Source organism: Adiantum capillus-veneris, chromosome 23 (assembly GCF_014529385.1).
Source record: "Adiantum capillus-veneris isolate H3 chromosome 23, ASM1452938v2, whole genome shotgun sequence".
NCBI classification, from domain to species: Eukaryota; Viridiplantae; Streptophyta; class Polypodiopsida; order Polypodiales; family Pteridaceae; genus Adiantum; species Adiantum capillus-veneris.
Window position 1 is genome coordinate 47,532,734 of NC_140953.1, and position 6,429 is coordinate 47,539,162.

Consider the following 6,429-nt stretch of genomic DNA (forward strand, 5'->3'; position numbering starts at 1 on the left):
TAACTATGCTACACACTCTTTGACTAGTTTTACTCAATTACTAATCATGTCAAACCTAAATTTTATATGTAAGATAGGGATATGATAGTTTTCTTCATTGATCGTCGTATAAGCATAGAAAGAGGGGTCATATTCTCTAATATGAGTCGTATATAGGGTATTATCAAAGTTGTCCGCTCGTAGGTGGCGTACCGTTTTATATATAGGGTGAATCCCCCAGGACCCTAGGGCACCCTTAGGTGCTCAAATAATCCTAAAGATGTGAAACTATTACTAGCCACAGCGTGCAACATCGAAGGAACTTCTATGCCAAGATTCTCTTGCTAAAGGCAACGGCTACGAGGACCAATTGATGGTGCTGCTAAACAAAAAAAACCTCCCCAGGCTATGCAATCCCATCAAGAGTACTTTCATGCAATTTTATACAAGTCGAACACGTACCCTTGTTGTGTGACTCCCACAACCATCGCTTGTCGAACTCCCTCTTTGTTTCCAGGGAAGTGGCCGTTGAACCCACCGTTGTAGCTCGAGGACGAGAGAGAGAGAGAGAGAGAGAGAGAGAGAGAGAGAGAGAGAGAGAGAGAGAGAGAGAGAGAGAGAGAGAGAGAGAGAGAGAGAGAGAGAGACCCTCCATGCTTCATATTGCATCCCTCCTTCCTCCATGGCTTCCTTGAGCTCTGATATCAGTCTAAGAGTTTGGAACCATAGCCATGGCGTGCAGCAATGAAGGAACTTATGTGCCAAGCTTGTCTTGTTGAAGGAGACGGCTACAAGCACCAATTTATGGAGTTGCTGAAACAAAAAAAAACCGCCCCAAGCCATGGCAATCCCATCAAGAGTACTTTTATGCAAGTTGAACACATACTCTCTTTGTGTGCAAGTGATCACTCCCACGACCATCACTTGTCGACCCTCCCTCTGTGTATCCAAGGAAGCTTTCCCACGGTGGTTGAGCCCACCATTGCAGCTCGAGGATGTGTGTGTGTGTGTGTGTGTGTGTGTGAGAGAGAGAGAGAGAGAGAGAGAGAGAGAGAGAGAGAGAGAGAGAGAGAGTCCCTCCATGCTTCAAGTTGCGTCCTCCTTTCTCCATGGCTTCCTTGAGATCTGATACCAGTGTAAGAGGCTAGGGACTAGCACATGTGCATCTCCACCGAACCATGCGTAATATAGGCCCTTGGCCTGCTAAATATAGGCCCTTTGTACATCATGTGTGTCATGGCCCTTGGCCCTGTCCACCTTACCCTAGGCCTAGCATGCACAACACCTGGTTTGATGATGCATATAGGCTCTCACTATAAATTAACGAAGCAACAAGCTAGCAGACAAGCACCATCAGAAGCAACTCTCTTGCTCGAAATGGTGGGAAGAAGAATAGGAAGATTACCACCCGCTCGAGGAATGGTAGCGATGATGAGAGTGTGACCGACAAAAGAGATGCCATGGCCACGTGGAAGTTGGAGCTCACTTGTGATTTTTTGGCCTGCCCAAAGGGCTAAGGCCATAGTGACGTGTTCCCTTTTTGCTAGAGAAAAAGAAGGTAAAATTTTTAAAAACGCACAATTTTTGATTGGTTAGAGGAGAAAGGAAATACTCATGACAAAGTCAAGCTCAAAATATATTCAGATCTTTAATGAATCATTGAAAGGAGACTCATCCACGTGGTCACAAAACCTTTATTGCTAATGAAAAAGAGAGATTATCTGCAAGCATTAGGGAATTTTGGAGGTCATTTGGAGGGCCTTCTAAGAAAATGTATTTTTTGCACTCTCTCTCTAGGAAAAATGGCAAATAATAGAGCTGGGTCTTTCATAGTAAAAGTTCAAAAAGTGTACTTTAAGTAGATTCCTTACTCTTCTGAACATTCGTTCGTAGTGATTGAGGGATAATCCTCTTTTCAGTTGCATTGAATGAACCTCGTCAATATGGAGGAAATGAGGCTAACATGGAGGGACGAAAGCACAGCCGCTATTCACTTTCCATTAAACCTGCACATTTGGCTAATGGTGCACTCCTCAAATGGCACAAATGTTACCCGTAAACAAGCCAAATATCACCTTCACATTGATTTGGACAATGAGTACCAACCATTGATTAAGCGCAGTAAAACAAACACACATATACCTCCCGCTTCCATAGACACGCTCACAGCTCAGGGAGCTAAACACATAGATATCTGGACGAGAGGCTCTCTCTACCCTAAGAATCCAATGACTAATGCGTCTCCACCGTTTGTCAATCCTACAAGCTTATTGACCTTTGCTGGTGATGGAGAAAAGGGCCTTCTGGGTTATTGTAAATCTCTTACAAGAGAAGCTGAAACTTACAAGCACTACAACAGGTTGTGTGCTCTTGTGACACTGTTAGTGACGGAAATACACTGGGTTTTTATAACCCCCGGCGTCGCTAAAACCGTCGCTACGAGCGTCGCTACGAGAGCGTCGCTATATGCGTCGCTATAAGCGTCGCTATATAGAGACGCTCATAGCGACGCTCATAGCGACGGTTATAGCGACGTCCGAGAGAATTTTTTTTTGGTGGCAGGACATGGAACCATATTGTACTTGATTCACTTTTTAAAAAAAGTGCAAGGATAGATAATAGACCCAAAATAGTCACCCACAAGACGCATTGTTTGCAAAATTGACAATTGTACACATCATAGGCAAAATGAATTGATTGGAAAATGTAATAATGACAATTGTACAACATCATAGGCATAAAGAATTGATTGGCAAAAAGAACTGCGGTGACAAATGTAATAATATACATGGTTCAAAAAGACGTATAAAATCCGTCTCATGATACATAAGCTATGAGAAACCCTAAACTAATGCTATCTAGCTACGGCTAAACTGACGTCGTCTAGTCAGACGTCTCATCGCGTCCAAGCGGCGTATCTGTCGGATTCTGCAAAAAAAGACAATAAGACAGCTTTCAGTAAGTATAAACATATAACGACATTTATAAAACAATACAAAAAATAGAAAAGAGTAAACCCTAATACTAACCATGCCGCCGCGAGAACTGAGAATGTCCATCAGGGCGTTTAAGCCCTTCCTGCCTGCGTACTCGCGCTCGTACGGTGTGGGATCACGTCCTGTCATCGACCACTGTCAAAACATACAAAGATTTCATTATGTTAGAATTAAAAAACTCATAAACCCTAAACTATCGAATATAAAGAGCAATGCGAAAACACTTACAAAATCGGCCTCAAATGATACCCATCCACCGCTCCCCAAGTGGTGCGAGCTCCCTGCCTCTACTCGCGCTCTGGCTGCATCCTTTTGTTGCTTCCACTTGTCGAGATTCTCGCGCGCTGCTTTCTTCGCATTCTTCCAATCTTCTTTGGCCAGCCAATCTGGCCTGTTCCACCCATTCTTGATTGCTTTTTGCACTTCGGAACGCTTGTGTTTGCAGTATTCGCGCATTCGAATCTTCATCAAGTCTTCATTGAAGCGCTGATCCCGTGTTGGAACGGGAAACTCATCATGAAGTATACTGATGACTCTGTTTTTTAAATCACTTGGTACTTCACTCCATTTGTTTAGTATGTAGTGTCTAAACAACTGAGAGCAAAAACCACGCATGCGCGAGATCACCTTCTTGCCGTCATCATCCATGATGATGCCGCCGTTGAAGTCGACGGAGTAAGACAAGCCCTCTGGCCGGCGACGCGTGAACCTGGGTGTCCCGGCAGGGGTCTCTAGCGGCGTGTCGATGGGGGTACGGACGTCAGGTGTCTCCACCGGCGTCTGGGCCCCGAAGCGAGGAGTGTCGAGTGGGGTGGCTCCTGGCGGAGTAGGTAGAGGTGTGTAGCTTCTAGGAACAGTCAGCCGTGCAAAACCTGGCGTAGATGGCGATGCTGTGGCTGGTGTGGGGGCGGGCAAAGAAGGGGAGGGTAAAGAGCCTCATCGAACACGAGGCGGTGTGGAGGCATCGGTGGCGGAATCCCCACAACAACGGCCACCGCCACCACTAGAGCGCCGGTGTCTAGACGAGTTTGAAGCTCGTCTCGTCGACGTCGAAGCTTCGGAGCACGCCGAATGCTCCGAAAGAGAGGGAGATGCGGATGGAGTAGGAACGCGCGATGATGCGCCAGAGCGATGACGCTCCACGTACCACTGTCTCTGCTGCGGTGACAAAGAAGAAAGAAACTCCTCATCATCCATACCTGCATTAAACACACGAATATTTAAACTTAATATTGAATGAATAGAGTAGACAATGACGCAAAGACCATTAAATACAATGACGTAATGACGCATATAAATACAATGACGCAATGAATTGAGTGATAGAAGAGGCAAGTCGAAAACTCAAAATTTTCAATCAAAAGATGTGAGCGCGAGTAGAAAAGAGCGTTATACACCATGGAAGGTACTTAGAGAGCCAGAGCTTTTACAACACGGAGCAAAATTGTTCAAATACAATATTTGTGGCTTTAAGAGATCTCTCTCTCATCCTCGCATAACTCAGCATAACTTCCTATATCTATATAGAGCTCTCCGTTTAAACACATATCCTCTGTTTCATTTCGTAGCTCCTTTGCATGCACCCCATATAGAGTAGTAGCATCTTGATGCTCGTCTGGCACCACCGCAGCGGCTTCTGATTGAGCATCTTCTCTGATCTCCTCCATTGATGCCGTTGTGATTGGCACATGGTAGCCTTCATACGTCCTTGCACTACGAGGGGCTACCTCTATGACGTACCACCAGTTTGATGTAGACTTTGTAGGATGAAATATTACCTGCCAGAGCCACATAACTTACATGAGAGCTTTCAAGCACATAACTTGTAAAAGGGGGATGTTAACTATTTACATACTTACTTGTTCACAATGCTCGGGTAGTACGAAAGTGTCTCTTAGGTCAGTCCATTTCTTAGTAGAATCCACCTCAAGAAAACCAGACTCTCCTCTACGCACAGTAGCATTGCGACCCTCCATGATTATCTTGAACCATTGCACGTCGAACAAGTCGACAAAAAATCCTCTGTAATCGATCCTCAAAATCTCTTGCAGCGTGCCGAAGTAAGTGAGTTCCACCACCACAGGATCTGCATCACAAGAACGTCGTCGACTAGACTGTTCAAATTTTGCCATGATTCCACAATCTTGAGTAAAACGCTTTTTGTCGATTCGTTCCACCCTAAAATGTCGACCTTTACACCATGCTGCTGTGTATGACTTATACTACAACGAACAAAGATTATGAGTGGCAGTTCAAACGTTTATAAATAAAGTCACTTGCTAGTCGTACATTGCAAACTTACCTTGGTCGCGCAACCCCGAGAGTACTCCCACTCTTCCTCAGTCACTTCGTCACCGCATTGTTGTGCGCTTTTCAATTGGTTGTGCAACCATCTTAAGCTCATGAAGGTTGGTAGGCTCTCCAGAACCGCTGGATAGTGCATCGGTGGTTGTCTTCCCCGTCTCCACTCGATTCGTGCCCTTTGTCACTCTTGCTTTGCATCCTCATATTGTGAAATCCACTTTTGCATCACTGGATTGTGAAGCATGCAAAATCGGTTGATTTTAGCCTCTAGATCTTCCGTCATCTTCTTCTCAACACCGAGATTGCACATGACAATCCCAGATATGCGCTCATCATCTATGGTTCGCCATAGCGTGTCCCGGGCTTTATCAAATCCGTCTAGCCACTCTCCAATGTACACTAGGGACTCTGATACCAACCAACCTTCTGCCATGCTACCCTCCGGACGTGCCTTTTGACGCACATATCCCTTAAGCGTTTTCATGAAACGTTCTAAGAAGAACATCCATCTAGAATGAACTGTGCCAGCTATTTCCACCTCATCAACTATGTGAACAAGAAGATGCACCTGAATGGTTAGCATGGTAGTAGGAAAATGTTTCTCAAACATGCACACAAGCTCCGCAGCATTTAGTTTGGCGAATGGTATGGAGTCTACGTTGATCTCCTTTTGTGAGATCCATTGCACCAGCTTTGCAAGTTTGTAGATTGTGTTACGGATGTCGAGAGACAAACATCCCTCAATGGCAACCGGTAAAATAAACTGTAAAGTATGTGCAGCAATGATATTAAAGTCCACATTTTATGCAATGATATTAAAGTCCACTATGAACGTACCTGACACATTTTATGCCAATCGTGTGACTTCAAACCGGTAAGCTTTCCTTCTTTAGTAAAACACGTTCGGAGCGAGTGCATTACGCCAGTGGGGGTCCGCAAAGATTGAATGGTCTCTTTTACTTTGCGTTCTTGGGCTCCTGTGAAAATCCATGGTGCTTTAGGGAGTTTTATCGATCCATCAGACGCTGTTTGCGGCCAATATTGCTCCATACGATCCACATTTCTAAGGTCAACTCTGGCTCCCAAAGTATCTTTCTTGCCGGTCAGATGGTCCCATAGTAGATTACCCACATTCTTGAATATGTGCATT